We start from the raw sequence: 17,866 nt of genomic DNA, 5'->3' as shown, positions 1-17,866 counted from the left end.
GGCAAGAGGACAGAGACGGTAGGGAGGACAAGGCAGCTTAGACGCTTGCCACCATCTCACTACCTCCTCCCCAGGAGGGGACACCGGTCCCATGCCAACGTCTGGGCTGTTCTTCCCAAACACGCTCACACACACACACACACACACAAACCCCACGTACACACATTTATACATATGACACATGAATACACACATGCAAACACACCCCTGTTCTTACGAGCATTCACACTTGCTCACATGTGCACACACAACACACATATAAACACACTAACTGCTCATCCTCAAACACACACACGACATACACAACCATTACACACATCATACACATGGGCTTATCTGTTTCATTTTTTTTTTTTAATTTTTTTTATTGTTGGGGATTCATTGAGGGTACAATAAGCCAGGTTACACTGATTGCAATTGTTAGGTAAAGTCCCTCTTGAATATTGCCCTTTTTCCCCTCTCACTTCTTTTTTTTTTTTTTTTTTTGTAGAGACAGAGTCTCACTTTATGGCCCTTGGTAGAGTGCCGTGGCCTCACACAGCTCACAGCAACCTCCAACTCCTGGGCTTAAGCGATTCTCTTGCCTCAGCCTCCCGAGTAGCTGGGACTACAGGCGCCCGCCACAACACCCAGCTATTTTTGGTTGCAGTTCAGCTGGGGCCGGGTTTGAACCCGCCACCCTCGGTATATGGGGCCAGCGCCTTACCGACTGAGCCACAGGCGCCGCCCCAAAAGTGTCCATCACAGGGTAGCAGTTGTGTCTTATTTTGCTTTTTTTTTTATTTTTTAGAGACAGAGTCTCACTTTATGGCCCTCGGTAGAGTGCCATGGCATCACACAGCTCACAGCAATCTCCAACTCCTGGGCTTAAGCCATTCTCTTGCCTCAGCCTCCCGAGTAGCTGGGACTACAGGCGCCCGCCACAATGCCCGTCTATTTTTTGGTTGCAGTTCAGCCGGGGCCGGGTTTGAACCGGCCACCCTCGGTATAAGGGGCCGGCGCCTTACCGACTGAGCCACAGGCGCCGCCCTCTGTTTCATTTTTAAATGGAATTTGGGGCTGGATGTGGTGGCTCATGCCTGTAATCCCAGCACTTTGGGAGGCCAAGGCCAGAGGATTGCTTGAAGCCAGGAGTTCAAGGTCATAATGAGCTAGGATTGAGCCATTGTACTTGAGCCTGGGTGACCCTAAAGAAAATTTAAAAATAAACTAATTAATTAATAAGACTTAACAAAACTTTCCCCCCACAACCATCTCCTGAAGGTTCCTCTGCCTCACCAGACCAGGGTGACCTCCCCAGCACATGCACTGAGGTGCCATCTCAGGGAGGCTTCTGGAGAGCACTGAAGTCTGTAACCACAGGCTGGAGCACCCTGTCTATACCCATGTGGGCACCCAAGCACTTAGCACCCAGAAGGGGCTTCCCAGAACCTTCCTCTGAAACCTTGTAAACAGCTCCACGCTCTACGGGCTGGTTGCAGTTTGCAAAGTCCTGGAGGAACCCACCAAGCCCAGAGAAAGAATGCTTGGGTCAAGTTCCTGCTTCTCCCTGAGCCTCAGTTTCCTCATCTGTCATGAAACAAGCCTCTCAGCCCTAACCAAGGGCTTGGAGCTGGTGCTGAAGACTCTGTGGTTCCTGGCCTTAGAGGAAGCAGGAGTGGAATTTAATTCAGAGGCTGACATGCACTCAAAGTCCTCATGCACCATAATTTATTGCCAGGGTTCCCCCTGTCCCTGTTACTGTAGATAAATATGCGGCTTGCTCTACGAGGGAGCGCAGATGGCCGCGGGAGGGGAAACCCCACACACATGTGCAGTCACCCCACCCCACACACAGGTTAGCCACAGCCCAGTGGTTTGCCCAAAACATCTGTCCCACATTTCCTGGATGACACATTAAGTAAGAGAGGGCCCAGCATGGGAAGGGACAGGTGGGACCCAGGGGGAGCTAGGGGCCACCAGGGGCCTCTAGGGTGATCTCAAACAGGAAAGGATGGCAGGTACTGAGCCTGCAGGTGTGAGGACAGGGTCCCATGAATCAAGTGGCAAGTCATAGGCTTGTAACTATGGAGCCCCAAGGAGCAGGACCTGCTCAGAGTCAGCTGACGTGCCCTCTCTGTCACTCTCCAAAGGGGATGCTCCACCAGAGATCAAGCTTAGAGTTTTGCTTCTTTGGAGAAGGACCTTGTTGGCGGGGGAGGAACAGGAAACCAACCTAGAATGATGTGAATTTGGCATTTCTTAGAAAGGGGGAGTGAGCTCCTGAAAATGCAAGGAATAAGGGATGAGCCCCCTGGGAAGGGGTAACTGGTGTCCCTACACAGCCAGGTCTGCAGCGACATCAGGAGACCCAGCAATGGTGCTGCCCTTCCACCCTGGTGAGAGCGGCCCTGCCCCGGGTTTCAGGGCCCCTCTCTGGCTCTTCTGGGCTGTGTTCCTCTCCACAGGGTAAGGCCCCCTTATAGAAGGTACTGTGACCCTAGGCCTGAGGGGGGGCAAAAGGCTGCTGTCTGCAAGAGGATCATAGAGCCGCGTTGGCTGTGGGTGCACCCAGGGCTCCCTCCGGCAGGCTGGAAAGACCTCTCACCTGGGCCAAGGTCCCCACCTAGTGATGGCTGCCACTTTGTTATGAAGGGAAGCCAGGAAAGGTAACACCTCATGATAGGGGGCTCTGCAACTGTAAGGGGGTCGGGGCGGGCAGCTGGCAGCCTCTCCCTGGAGTGTGACAGAGGGGCAGGGCAGCCCTCCCCACAGAATCCCTACCACAGCACAGATCCCCTCAGCACCCAGGATCATTGTAGGTGCTAAGGACAACATCCAGCACCCGCACCTTGAACTCGACCAGACATAATTATTCAGTCATCTGCTCACATTTTCCTCAGCCAGTCACTGAGGTCAGAGCCAGCTAGACTGGATTTCCATGCTATTCCTTCGGAGGTCCTTGTTGGCACCAGGGACCACTGGACATGGAGTGTGCAGTGAGTCAGAAGCTCAGAGGAAGCAGATATAGGACTGTCCACTCCAGGTGTACTGGCTGCTGCTGTATGACACGCCATCCCGAAACTTTGTGGTTTGAAATAACAACCATTTAGCCCAGCGTGGTGGCGGGCACCTGTGGTCCCAGCTACTCCGGAGGCTGAGGCAAGAGAATCACCTAAGCCTAAGAGCTAGAGGTTGCTGTGAGCTGTGATGCCATGGCACTCTACTGAGGGCGACGGAGTGAGACTCTGTCTCTGAAAAAAAAAAAAAGAAAAATGAATAGTGGGCAGTGCCTGTGGCTCAAAGGAGTAGGGCACTGGCCCCATATACAGGAGGCGGTGGGTTCAAACCCGGCCCTGGCCAAAAACTACAAAAAACAAACAATAAATATATATATATATAAAATAACAGTTTATTGTTACTCATGACTCTGGATTCTGAACGGTTCTCAGCTGACCTCAGCTGGGCCTCACCTACATTTCTGGAGCACTCTCTGGTCCCGATGGTCTCAGCTGGGACGGCCCCTTTATGCCTCACATGTCTCCTCTCCCAGAAAGTTGTTCCAGGCTTGCTCACGTCACAGCTGGGCCCCAGTTTCCGCGGGAACCTATGGGCACATGCTGGGCCTCCTGAGGCTCAGGCTTGATCCCACCACGTTCTACTGGCCAAGTCACAAGACCAGTGTGGATTCGAGAGGTAGAGAATAGACTCCACCTCTTAATGGGAAGAACAGCAAAGTCACATTGGGAAGCAGTTATGATAAATGGATGGGAATAATTACGACCATTTTTGCTAAAAGTTGACCAGGAAGTATGGCCATTTGCCTTCTAGGACAGATTCAGTAGGGAAATTGCCTCAGAAAAGACTCCCATGAAAATTCAGAATATTCAGATATACTTAGGTGAATGACTATGGAAGCTGCAAGGTCAGGATCCCATCAGATCCTGGGCTCCAGGCCAAATAGTTCAATAGTGAATTAATACAAGAAACTAGAGTTGGCCCTTGAACAACAAAGTGCTTAGGGGCACCAATCCCTTACACAGTTGAAAATCCACGCATAACTTCAGACTCTCCAAAACTTTACTTATAGCCTACTGTGACTAGGAGCCTCAGTGATAATATAAACAGTTGATTAACACATATGTTGTGTGCTTTATGTAGTATGCACTGTATTCTTACAAGAAAGTAAGCTGGAGAAAAGAAAACGTCAAGAACATAATACAGAAAAGAATGTGTTTACTATTCATTAAGTGGAAATGGGAAATCATAAAGGTCTTCGTCCACATCATCCTCACACTGAGTAGGCTGAGGAGGAGAAGAAGAGAAGGGGCTGGTCTTGCTGTGGGGGGCAGAGGAGGTGAAAGGGGAGGCAGAAGAGGCAGGAACTCTTGGGGTAACCTTGCAGAAATACATAATAATTTCTGTCTGATAGTTTTCCTTTAACCATTTCTCTGAAAATGTCTCTATGTAATACCAGTCCTTCCTCCACCACTTGCTTCAGTTGCAGTGTCCATATAGGGTCCATGTTGTAAAAGAAGTCAAAGGCCCAGTCTGTCTCCCAGCACAGCTGCTTCTCCTTCCTCCTCCTCAGCTGGCCCTGGTTCAGAAGCCCCCATCTCCATCAAGTTGTGTTCTGTTTGTTCCTCTGGTGTGGTGTCTATTAGCTCTGTAATTTCCCCAAGATCCATTATCTCAAAACCCTCTACTTCCCACCTTTTTTGCCATCTCCCCAATCTCTTTGAAAGATTTCCTTGATGGGCTATGTTGTAAATCCTATGAAGTCATGTACAACACCTGGACACAGTTTTCTCCAGCAGGAAGTTATTGTTTCAGGCTTGGTGGGTTTTACAGCTTTTTCTATAACAATGGCGTAACCCTTCCCAACACTCGTGATGTTCTATCAGGGTTCCCTTCCACAGCATTGACAATCTTTTCCATAGAGCCCCATGTGTAATAAACCCGAAAGGTCCTTATGACCCACTGATCTAGAGGCTGAGTTGGAGATATTGTGTTTGGGGACAAGTAGACCACTTTAACACCTTCTGTGTTGAACTCATGGAGTTCTAGGTTGCCTGGGGGATTTCCCAGTATCAAAAGAACTTTAGTTCCTTAAGGACATCTTTGAGTCTTTTCTGATCCGTTCAGCAATGGCGGGTATGGGCGGCAAGGGAGAAGGCTCTGTCACCCTGTTCCCAAAACAGGAGCAGATGGAGGGGGGATGACTTTAGGTGAGGAAATGACCTGAGGTTTGAGGAACCATGCCATCCGTATTCCCAACACTTGACCTTCCCTGCTCATCAGTTCTTAGTGGTCCTGGCCACCAGAGCTGGGGACCAGACTCTCCATAGCAGGAGTGAACGTCCAGTGTTATGGGGGCAACAACGTTAGCAACTGCTGTTGATTGACCAACTACAGGCACTAAGCTTCATGCTTCAGGTAGAACATTTCATTTAATTCTTTTAACAATTCTCTGACATAAGTGCCCAAGGTGTTCCTATAAAACACACACACAAAATTACATATTAAAGTAAAAAAAAAAAAAAAAAAGGGATGCAAGGCTGGTTTAACATACACAAGTCTGTAAACGTTATCCACCATATTAGCAGAGGCAAAAATAAAGATCACATGATCCTCTCAATAGATGCAGAAAAAGCATTTGATAAAATCCAGCATCCTTTTCTAATTAGAACACTGAAGAGTATAGGCATAGGTGGCACATTTCTAAAACTGATTGAAGCTATCTATGACAAACCCACAGCCAATATTTTACTGAATGGAGTAAAACTGAAAGCTTTTCCTCTTAGAACTGGAACCAGACAAGGTTGTCCTCTGTCACCTTTACTATTCAACGTAGTGCTGGAAGTTCTAGCCAATACAATTAGGCAAGACAAGGAAATAAAGGGAATCCAAATCGGAGCAGAGGAGGTCAAACTCTCCCTCTTTGCTGACGACATGATCTTATACTTAGAGAACCCCAAAGACTCAACCACAAGACTCCTAGAAGTCATCAAAAAATACAGTAATGTTTCAGGATATAAAATCAATGTCCACAAGTCAGTAGCCTTTGTATACACCAATAACAGTCAAGATGAGAAGCTAATTAAGGACACAACTCCCTTCACCATAGTCTCAAAGAAAATGAAATACCTAGGAATATACCTAACGAAGGAGATGAAGGACCTCTATAAAGAAAACTATGAAATCCTCAGAAAGGAAATAGCAGAGGATATTAACAAATGGAAGAACACACCATGCTCATGGATGGGAAGAATCAACATTGTTAAAATGTCTATACTTCCCAAAGCAATCTACCTATTCAATGCCATTCCTATCAAAATACCAACATCGTACTTTCAAGATTTGGAAAAAATGATTCTGCGTTTTGTATGGAACCGGAAAAAACCCCGTATAGCTAAGGCAAGTTCTCTGTAACAAAAATAAAGCTGGGGGCATCAGCATACCAGATTTTAGTCTGTACTACAAAGCCATAGTGCTCAAGACAGCATGGTACTGGCACAAAAACAGAGACATAGACACTTGGAATCGAATTGAAAACCAAGAAATGAAACTAGCATTTTACAACCACCTAATCTTTGATAAACCAACCAAGAACATACCTTGGGGGAAAGACTCCCTATTCAATAAATGGTGTTGGGAGAACTGGATGTCTACATGTAAAAGACTGAAACTGGACCCACACCTTTCCCCACTCACAAAAATTGATTCAAGATGGATAAAGGACTTAAACTTAAGGCATGAAACAATAAAAATCCTCCAAGAAAGCATAGGAAAAACACTGGAAGATATTGGCCTGGGGAAAGACTTCATGAAGAGGACTGCCATGGCAATTGCAACAACAACAAAAATAAACAAATGGGACTTCATTAAACTGAAAAGCTTCTGTACAGCTAAGGAGACAATAACCAAAGCAAAGAGACAACTTACACAATGGGAAAGGATCTTTGCATATTTTCAATCAGACAAAAGCTTGATAACTAGGATCTATAGATAACTCAAATTAATCCACATGAAAAAAGCCAACAATCCCTTATATCAATGGGCAAGAGACATGAATAGAACTTTCTCTAAAGACGACAGACGAATGGCTAACAAACACATGAAAAAATGTTCATCATCTCTATATATTAGAGAAATGCAAATCAAAACAACCCTGAGATATCATCTAACCCCCGTGAGAATGGCCCACATCACAAAATCTCAAAACTACAGATGCTGGCGTGGATGTGGAGAGAAGGGAACACTTTTACACTGCTGGTGGGACTGCAAACTAGTACAACCTTTCTGGAAGGAAGTATGGAGAAACCTCAAAGCACTCAAGCTAGACCTCCCATTTGATCCTGCAATCCCATTACTGGGCATCTACCCAGAAGGAAAGAAATCCTTTTATCATAAGGACACTTGTACTAGACTGTTTATTGCAGCTCAATTTACAATCGCCAAAATGTGGAAACAGCCTAAATGCCCACCAACCCAGGAATGGATTAACAAGCTGTGGTATATGTATACCATGGAATACTAATCAGCCATTAAAAAAAATGGAGACTTTACATCCTTCGTATTAACCTGGATGGATGTGGAAGACATTATTCTTAGTAAAGCATCACAAGAATGGAGAAGCATGAATCCTATGTACTCAATTTTGATATGAGGACAATTAATGACAATTAAGGTTATGGGGGGGGGAGCAGAAAGAGGGATGGAGGGAGGAGGGTGGGGCCTTGGTGTGTGTCACACTTTATGGGGGCCAGACATGATTGCAAGAGGGACTTTACCTAACAATTGCAATCAGTGTAACCTGGCTTATTGTACCCTCAATGAATCCCCAACAATAAAAAAAAAAAAAAGTCCCAGGTGTCCACCTAAAACAGAAAACAAAAAGTCTCTGAAACTGAAAATGAGAACATCCCAGAAGGTTTGATACGTAGTGTGGCTGCTTGGAGCCAAATTAGACCTTCAGGTCAACAAAAATTTCCATAAATGAACTTCTGTATATGTTGTATGTTATAAACCATACAGTATCACTATATATGTTTTCATTCAATATTCATTGTGGTCACTATTGTAAAAGCTTCACATGGCATCATACTTTAGAGCAGTGATTTTCAACTGGTATGCCATGAGAGGATCTTAGATTTGTCACGAAAGATTTTATTTATTTATTTATTTGAGACAGAGTCTCACTTTGTCACCCTTGGTAGAGTGCGGTGGTGTCATAGCTCACAGCAACTTCACACTCTTTGGCTCAAGGGATCCTCCTGCCTCGGCCTCCTAAGTAGTGGGGACTACAGGTGGCTGCTACAATGCCTGGTTATTTTTAGAGATGGGGTCTTGCTCTATCTCAGGCTTTTCTCAAACTTGTGAGCTCAGGCAATCTGCCTGCTTTGGCCTCCCAGAGTCCTAGGATTACAGATATGAGCCACCGTGCCTGGCCTAAAAAATTTTTAAAGATAATTAATAGATCCTTTTGCAATTAATAAGCGTGATGATTGGGTTTTCATGTGCATGCGTGCAATGTGCCTCCCACACACAAATCTTGTTATGACATCGGCACATTACCCATCTGACATGAAAAAAATAATTAAATAAATTATTTTCAAAAGAAGTTCAAAGCGGTGTGGCGCCTGTGGCTCAGCGGGTAGGGCGCCGGCCCCATATGCTGAGGGTGGCGGGTTCAAACCCAGCCCCGGCCAAACTGCAACAAAAAAATAGCCGGACGTTGTGGCGGGCGCCTGTAGTCCCAGCTACTCGGGAGGCTGAGGCAAGAGAATCGCCTAAGCCCAAGGATTTGGAGGTTGCTGTGAGCTGTGTGACGCCACGGCACTCTACCGAGGGCAATAAGGTGAGACTCTGTCTCTACAAAAAAAAAAAAAAGAAGTTCAAAGCACAGTAAGTATATTCTTTTTCGTACTCTTTTTTTTTTTCTTTAGTCAACATGATGCTAAGTGGGACGTGGAAATTTAATTATAGGCTCAAGTGTGCCATAAGATTTACAAAAAGGTTGAAAAACACTGCTTTGGAATTAAAAATGTAAGATCAGGGAGGTGGAGTAATCTGCCAGGGTCACAGAGATTATCAATGAAAGATGCCATGTTGCTCAATGATGGCAACGTTAATGTTGGGAGTGTACATTCTCATGGTGCCCCGAGGTCAAATACAAGCTGGGACAGGCACCAGGGTGTGTTGCCACCACTACTTTCATGACATCACAATAAGTGTTTTGTGCGCCAATGGCACAGGGTCAGTACACACCTCTGAGGGTAAACATTCAAATGTCAGGAGCCCCTCTGGCCCTCCCTGGCTTTTCCCTTTAAATTAGTAAAAGTTCTCTATCATAAAGAGATCATGGAGCTCCCCAGTCCAGCCCTATGTGATATGTAGTCCTAGAGGGGTCAAGTGACTTACCCAACCAAGCTCACACAGCTGGGTAGAGGGGAATCACACACCACCACTGCACACAGCTGCAATTCTGTTTCATGGCCTGCTTCCTCTCCCCTTCTCTGAATGCCTCCTTTCTGCTACAGAGTTTCAATAGTTCAAAGCTGGAGGGCAGGTCGGTTTGGGTTTGGTTTTTCACACACTCCTTCACAGATTACAAGAAAGATTTTACTCCTGAACTGAAAGTAGAAATGTATTAAGTTTGGTTCAAGACACTGCTCTTTTCATCTTTCCCACCCAAATATGTTAGGACCAAAAAAATAACCATCACTATCATCATGCTATGGGGCAGAAAAGGGAAGAATTTGTGAGTTTCGGTTCCTGGCCATCCATTTCCCAGAAGAAGGGAATTAAAGCTTAATTGATCAGTAGGAAAAAGGCAGCTCCCAGCCCCATGACTTCCTAGCACAAGAAAAACCAAAGAGGAGAAGAGATCACCTGACTCAGGTCTGCAGCCATAAACTCCTTGCCTCCTGTCTAACTCCATCAGGGAGCCAGGGGGTCCATATCTTCTGAGCTCCTATAGGCCGTGTTTGTCAGGGCTGCGACGTAAGCCTCTACAAGAACCCATGTTCTAGGGGCAAAGGGTCAGCAGTTCTGATGCCTGATGTCCTTACTCATGGCTGAGAGCAGGAGGCTGTCTCTACCCCACTCAGATATAGGTAGACATTCCAAGCAAAAGCCGAGCCACTTCTGAATGTAAGGATGGTATATCCATTAGCTTTTGCAGCACAACCACTCCAAAATTTAGTTGTTTAAAACAACCGCCGTGTATTTGCTCACAATTCCTCACTTTAGGAATTTGGATTGGGCTCAGCTGGATGACTCTTCTGGTTCCCAGCTAAACTCACTCATACATCTTTGGCAAGCTGCTGGGTTTCCTGGGCCCAGCTAATCTAGATGGCTCACAAGAGGGTATGCCTTGTGGTCTGTCATTCTCAGAGGACAGCCGGAGCTTTATGTGTGGTAACTGGCAGGATCCCAAGACAAGAGCAGATGTACTCAGGGCCTCTTGAGGCTCAGTCTTAGAATTGTCATAAAGTCACTCCCAACATATTCCAATGGCTAAGTCAAAAGGTCATTCCTGATTCAAGGACTGGAAATCAGTCCGGAAGCTGAAAATTCACAACACAATGGGGCAGAGATATAGGGAAGAGAGAAGGATTGTCACTATATTTACAAAAGATCTTCCCCGACATCCTTTCTAAATTCTTCTGGAAAAAAAGAAGGGGGTTCAGGGGGGAAAAGGTTGAGTAAAATAATCACCCCACTAAGGATTTGTGGCACTAGCCTGTTGTAGACCTACTAAGTGCAAACCTTAAGCCTAAGTAGCAGGTAGACCTGTGTAAGTAGTAGCAAGCCAGAGCCTGCCAGCACTGGCTCATGAGAGCCAATTGTTAAATATTCAGAAATTTTGTAAGCCCATTGTTAAACCATCATGGCTTGAAATTGGCCATGGTAGGAGTATCTGCACCATGAGAAGTGACTAGTGCTACAAATCAGAGCGCTTTTTCTCCCAGAGAGCTGGTTTACCAGCACATCACTGCCATTAAGCCAAAGCAAACACCACCTCTTCCAGTCTACTGAGTAAGATAGATACACAGTAAAGAATTAAAACACATGAAGCAGGCTGGATGATTTCAACCACAGAAGTAAACTGAGAGTCAGGAAACTTAGAAGGACAAGGAGCTCATAGTTCCCAAGGGGGCAGACATCAGACAAGGCATCACAGAGAGGGTGGTCTTTCTAGCTGGGCCTTGAGGGGAAAATAGAGACAGCCACAGCCAGAAGGAAAAGGCTGCAGCCAGAGAGAGCAGCACCGGCACAGGCAGGGTGGGCAGCCGGACACAAGCATTATATTTAGTATCAATTTGGTTTCAAGTGACAGAAAACCCAAACAATAATGACTTAATCAAGTCAGTTTAATTCTCTGTACAGAAGCAATTTTGGGAAACGATTGGTCCTGCGGGCATGGCGGCTCTGCCCCACCTCTCCCCTAGCTCTAGGGTGGTGACTTTCAGCTGATGTGCCAGGAAAATGTTTACATGTCATTAAATTATTTTTGAAAGAAGTTCAAAGCACAGTAAGTATATTTTTTAAATCTTTTTTTTTTTGGATCAACATAATGTAAGTGTTTTTTTAACTATAGGCTCAAGTGGGCCATAAAATGAAAAAAGTTGAAAAAACACTGCTCTAGAAGCTCAGAGAAGGCAGTCCTTTTCTTCCCTTCTTGGGTGCAGCAGGTCATTCGTGAGCTTGGACAAGTCGCTTAATCTTTCTGAATCCTAGTTTCCAACTCAATAATACGGAGCAAAGTGACCCAAGGGTTACAATGACTCTGAGGATAGTGCCTGTACAGAGTTCAGTCACCCAGGGTGGGCACTTGGGGGAATGATGTGTATGTCTGTGTCTGTGAATGATGAGAGAGAGAAAAAATTCTTTCCAGGCCTTGGCCAAAGGCCTTCTCCTGTCTGCTCTAAGAAGCAAGGCCTCCCTCTTTCTGGGTTTGTGGTCAGCATGGCTCTGGTGGGGAGGGAGCCGGGTGGCTTGTTCTCATGGAGTTTGGTTCTATGTGAACAGCAAGGGTGAACCTTGATCACTTTAGACTACCTCCGCTGAGGCAGCAACTTCAAACAAAGGTTTGCTGGGTAAGGACACCGCCCCAGCCCCAGCCTGTCCACCCTCACCCCCAGCCCATGCCCCACACCCACCTGGAGACAGTCTTCTGAGGAAACGATGTCCACCCCTCCCAGATTGGGGGTTTGGGGTGTCAGGTCAAGGCTAGGGAGGGGGTGAGAGCAGGATGTCCACCAGGTCAGTGATCTAAGCAAATATTTAGCAGATCAATGCTCAAGGTTGACCTTGAGTGCTCCTCACTGGTCACCAGCAGCTTCCTGCCCCTCTACCACACACCTCCCCTCTCCACCGTCTTCAGGGACAGCAGCTGCTCTGGCTGGGCTCTGGGGCTCACCCATCCTCCTAGCTCCCTGAGCTAGAGCTCCCTGCCTGGCTACCTGTCTCCAGGTTGTCCCGGGACACACCATTTTCTCACCTTGAGAGCCCGGCCAAGCGAGCCTCCAGCCCTGTGCTGTGAGCCTTCTCTCCTAGTGAAAAGCCAGCCCACTCGATCTCTCCCCCAAGCCAACCTGGGCACACATCCCAGGCCCCTGTCTAGCTGATGAGGACGTCCCTATCCCAAGCCTCTGAGGGGAAAGCCTGGGGGAAAGGAAGGAGTGGGACCCACAGCCCCACTGCACTGGAAAGGGGCCTTGCACCTTCTCAGGGAACTGCTGAGTGTTGCCCGCAGCCAAGAGGGAAACAGTGCCACTCAGAGCGCTTTGTTCCACTTGCTGGAGGGCTAAAAATACACTGGCACCGCCAAAGGCAGTCCTCTAGAGCACAGGGGAGCGGAGGCGGTGGGGAGGAGTGGCAGTGAGGATAGTTATCCTGGCACCTGGCACAGTTAAAGGGGCAGTGCAGGATTAGGCAGCTTCCAGGGCCTTCCTGCACCCAGTGTCCCCAGGACTCTGCATTCTGTTTGTTCTGCGGAGTTCTGGGCTTCCCTGAACCTCTGCTTGGCCCGTCCACACTCTCTTGCCCCAGGCTGGAACATCTTTTTCCCTAGTTGGAACCTGGGGCTCCCAACAGGACTACACTTTTACAGATGTCAAAACAGCAGCTCTCCTGCAAAACACTATTTCTCCAGCAAAGCTGCAATTAGTGAGAAGGCTGAACTGGGAACCCTCAGTGGGCCACAACTCAGTGGCTCAAATTCAGGAGCCCTGTACGGACACCCTGCTCCAATCAGTCTTAATTTTTTCAGGACCTCAAGCCTCTTTGAGAGTCTGATAAGGATAGAGACCCAGAAAAAAAATGCCCCTAAGGATCATTAGCCAAACAAAACTTGGAACTTATAGGTTATTACATCAAGCCTGTTCACACACTCACTTATACTGAGTTAGGAGCCCTTGATTTGCTGGGAGCTGGACACAGAGCTCGACCTGGAGATGGAAAAAAGAGTAAGGGTGGGGACTATCATGCACACAATGCCACCTGATGCCACCTGTGTTTAAGGGAGGCGAGAACTGGCCCGGGGGCTGAGAGAGGAAGACGGGCCTGGGTGTCCCTAGAACATGAAGGAGAGGGTGCATCTGAATGGGGCTTTGAAGGACAAACACGATCTCACCACAGAGAAACTGTAGGACTAGAGAATTTGTGCACATAGTCTAGGAGCAGGGCCGGCCTGAGGGCTCCCAGAGCATGTGAAGAGTGAGTGCTGTGCGACACCCACCACACACAAGAGGCTTAAGGTAACACACAAGTATTGCCTCTCAGGCCACAGGTCTGGGCACAGCGAAGGTGGGTCCTCAGCTCAGAGCCTCCTGCACACGGTGTGAGCCAGGACTGTGCCCCACCTGAGGCTTGCCAGGGAGGAATCAGTTCCCACATCCAACCAGGTTGTTGTCGGGACCTTATAGTCACAGGACTGAGAGCCTGAGCCTCCCAGTGGCTCGGAGCTGCCCTCAGCTCCTACAGGTCACTGCAGCGGCTACAGGGCCGCTCCACGGGCAGTTCTCAGCATGGCTATTTGCCTTTACAAGGCCAGCAGAGTCTCCATGAAATCTGCTAAGACAGAATCTTATAGAACATAAAGGGAGTGATAGCCTATATTCTTGCTTCTTCCTAGAAGCAAGTCACAGGATTTACCTGCAGTGGAGAGGGCAGGATTCTACCGGGGGTAACAGCAAAGTGGAGATCATAAGGCCACCTTAGAATTGTGCTGGCCGCAGGACTCAGCGGGGAAAATAGGTTCGGGGAGAGTTGCGGACACCTTGCGTGCCACAGTTAGGCATTTGAAATTTATCCTAAGGGAGACAGGAAGTCACTAAAAGGAGGTGGAGAGGGGAGGGTGGGCGTAGAGGAAGAGTTCAGCGGGAAGGTGACCCATGACTGGGGAGAGAAAGAGGAGTATGGCCACAGAGCAGAGAAGACAGGCCCAGTGGCCAGCTGGCTGACTGCATTTCCTCTTAGTCTTCACTGAGGGCCACCTGGTTGTCTGCCTGACAGAAGGCAACTCCCCTCCTCTCCCAACCCTCACCCAGCCTGCCGCCTCACACCATTTACCACCACATGCTGTAGACCAGCAGTTCTCAACCTGTGGGTCACGACCCACAGGAACTGTATTAAAGGGGTGCGGCATTAGGAAGGTTGGGAATCACTGCTCTAGTCTATAAGGACTATGCTTCCTGCTGTGACTCCACTCAGTCAGGGTTTGCTAACCGAGGGAACGGATGTTCAAAAAATATTCTGAATCTGGGCATCAGTGCTCACATCTGTAATCCTAGTACTCTGGGAGGATTGAGACCAGCCTGAGCAAGAGAGAGACCCATCTTTTTTACTAAAAGTAGAAAAACTAGCTGGGCGTTGTGGTAGGCACCTCCCAGCTACTCAGAGGCTGAGGCAGGACAATCTTTTGAGCCCAGGAGTTTGAGGTTGCTGTGAGCTGTGACGCTGCTGCACTCTACCCACAGTGAAAAAAGTGGGACTCTGTCTCGAAAAAATGGTAAGTAAATAAATAGATAAATACTGCTTCTTTTAAAAAAGAAGACACATTCTTGCCATAGACTTGCTGGAACTATATACACTTGAAATGTGGTGGAGGAAAAGGAATGCGCTAAGTCCTTAAGTGTGTCCGACCTTTTTTCTTTTCTGCCACAAATTGGAAGAAGAGTTGTCTTAGGGCACATATCAAATACACAAATACTAAGGACAGATGAGCAAAAAATAAGGTCCGTGCATATTTTCACGGTATCATAGGCAAAAGAGGCCTCAAATAATCCACGTGTGGCCCACAGGCCACACGTTGGACACCTGTTAGACTCTAGGACAGTGGTTCTAAACCTTCCTAATGCCTCAACCCTTTAATACAGTTCCTATGGGTCGTGACCCACAGATTGAGAACCTGCCGCTCTAGGGTTTCTGCCTAGACAGGCTGTAAGGTGACACTCAGTGATATGGGGAGAAATAAGTCAAAATGGGAAGCAGAGACCAGGAACGGTGGCTCACACCTGTAATCCTAGCACTCTGGGAGGCTGAGGTGGGTGGATTGCCTGAGCTCACAGGTTCAAGACCAGCCTAAGCAAGAGTGAGACCCTGTCTCTAAAAATGGCCAGGCATTATGGCAGCTACCTGTAGTCCCAGCAGGAGTCCGAGGCAAGAGGATGGCTTGAGCCCAAAGAGTTTGAGGTTGCTGTGAGCTGTGATGTTAGGGCACTCTACCAAGGTGACAAGTGAGACTCTGTCTCAAAAAAAAAAAAAAAAGTAGGAAGCAGATACTGAGTTGAACTTTGGCCCAGTAAATCTGAGATGACCAGGGAGCAGCAGCTGGGTTGGGATGTTTGTGAGGTAAAGGCCAGGCATGGGAACTTGCACCTGTAATCCCAGCACTTTGGGAGGCCAAGGTCAGAGGATTGCTTGAGACCAGGAGTTCAAGATCAGCTTGAACAATGTAGTGACACCTACCTCTATAAGAAATTAAAAAGAGAGAAACAAGCTGAGCATGGTGTGCACCTGTAGGCCCCACCTACTCGGGAAGCTGAGGCAGGAGGATCATGACACCATGTCTCTCAAAAAAAAAGAAAGAGAAAAACAAAAACAGAGCTTATGACGTAAGTAGAAAAGTAGGAGAGAAGGGAATGGATTATGCAGTCAGTGCTAAGCGAGGGTAAAGGAGAGAAGAGAACCAAGGACACAGCCCGGGAAAGAAGGAGCCAGTCTGAGACGGGGGAGAGATGTGGAGCCCATAAGAAGGAGCTCTGGTAAGGAAGGCCGCTCCCATTCACAGCTACAGAGAGGCCACGTCAACAAGATTAGATGAGAAAGGATTTGGTGAGGTGGTTACCAGGGGGTGACTGGTAACCACAGTGACAGCCACTTCAGAGGAGTGAAGATGCCCAGGTCAGTGAGAGGCCGAAAGAGGGTGTCAGTAGTGCCTTCAAGGAGGATGGATGATGCCAAGAACAACTTTGACCGTAAGGAGGGGACAAGGGGAAGAAGTGGATGGATGCAGGAGCGGGCGATGGAAATTCTGGGAGGGACAGACATCGCTGGCCTCAAGGCACAGATTATTCCCTTCCCTGCTCTGCCTCACTCCTCCTGCTGGAGGGACATGGGAGAAACAGGAGACGTTCAAAGGGTGTCCAGGTCCCTCAAACCTGCCCCAGTCTTGGGCTCATCCTAAAACCATTAAAGGAAGTAGTCAACAGGAACCAAGGGAGCTTGCTGGGCTCATTGGTTGCAAATGGAGGATCTTGTTCTCCAGGACAGAAATCTATTACCGCCAGTGGCAGATGGCATTTTCCAAAAGTGGCCACCATAGCATCTCCCATCCTGCTTGCTCTTGCACAATGCTGCCTTGGCACAGCCCTGTGGGGAGTTCTTGCACATTGAACCTCGGCAGGCCTCTGGGACCAACTCAGCTGCAGGAGCCCCCCAGGAAAGATGTTGGGTCACTTCATCCTCATGCTTGGAGCTTATGGTTGGACAAGGCCATTTGACTTCATAAGGTTTCTCTCTCTGGGATGTGCCTTTGAGGCCCTGAGCCCCGATGTGATAAATCTGGTTATCCTAAAGCAACCACACAGACAGGCCCCCAGCTCCAGCTGACACGTCCAGGTCACAGCACTCCCCATGACTGTTGACCAGAATCTGCCAGACTCTCTAGGAGTTTCATGAGGCCCCGCCCGATACACAGCCCCTGGGGCCCCTGGAGAAGACAAACAAGCAGGACTTAGGGAGAGCGTCTACCCCCAACAAGCCCCAAAGGTGTCTGCCATAGGTCACATGCCCAGCTCCCAGCTTCCCACCCACCCTGCTCCAGGAAGCATGGAAAATCCAGGGACCATCTGACCAGCTGTACTCCAGGAAGAAAACTGGGCAGGCTGCCCAGAATTACACAAAATGAACTTTGGGCTGATTGCCCGAGCTGGACTAATACTCCCCCCTTCTTAGAAAGGGCACACTTTCCGGAACCAAGGCTACAGCCTGTCACAAAAGCCAGATGTTGGCAGAGCAGGACAGTGGAGGTGGGAGGGACCTTCCCAGTGAGGGGCGAGGGGGAGGGGAAGAGACCCATGAACACATCCCTTCCTAGCCAAATCATTCTTCCCTCCTGGTGTGCAAAGCCAATTTGCTCTTCTCATGGTTAAGAACCCAGGCTTTGAAGCCAGAATGCCTAGGTTTGGAACGCCATTCTGTGATTTCCTGGCTGTGTGATCTCAGACAAGTTACTTAACCTCTCTGAATCTAAGTAGCTGCATTATGAAGACAGAGGTAATAACAGTGACCTCTTCACAGCATCATTAGTCAGCTGCAACAACATATGGGATGCTCCTAGCACAGAAACCAGCACATTCTAACCATGTGTTATATG

General features: G+C 47.9%; 1 long non-coding RNA gene and 1 other non-coding gene across 2 annotated transcripts; one reads left to right on the top strand and one right to left on the bottom strand.

Annotated features, from left to right (window-relative positions):
• Positions 1-4,905: 4,905 nt before the first annotated feature.
• On the bottom strand, positions 4,906-12,779 carry LOC128573939 (uncharacterized). The gene is made up of 4 exons (XR_008376578.1): positions 12,711-12,779; positions 12,147-12,258; positions 9,403-9,614; positions 4,906-5,473 (listed from the first exon to the last, which is right to left on the bottom strand). It is a non-coding gene; the product is annotated as an uncharacterized LOC128573939 (long non-coding RNA).
• On the top strand, positions 8,459-8,566 carry LOC128574405 (small nucleolar RNA U13). The gene has a single exon (XR_008376769.1). It is a non-coding gene; the product is annotated as a small nucleolar RNA U13 (small nucleolar RNA).
• Positions 12,780-17,866: the final 5,087 nt, after the last annotated feature.

This window comes from Nycticebus coucang, chromosome 21, assembly GCF_027406575.1.
Source record: "Nycticebus coucang isolate mNycCou1 chromosome 21, mNycCou1.pri, whole genome shotgun sequence".
NCBI lineage: Eukaryota > Metazoa > Chordata > Mammalia > Primates > Lorisidae > Nycticebus > Nycticebus coucang.
The sequence above is the reverse complement of the archived record's forward strand: the minus strand, read 5'-3'. Positions and strand labels throughout refer to the sequence as shown.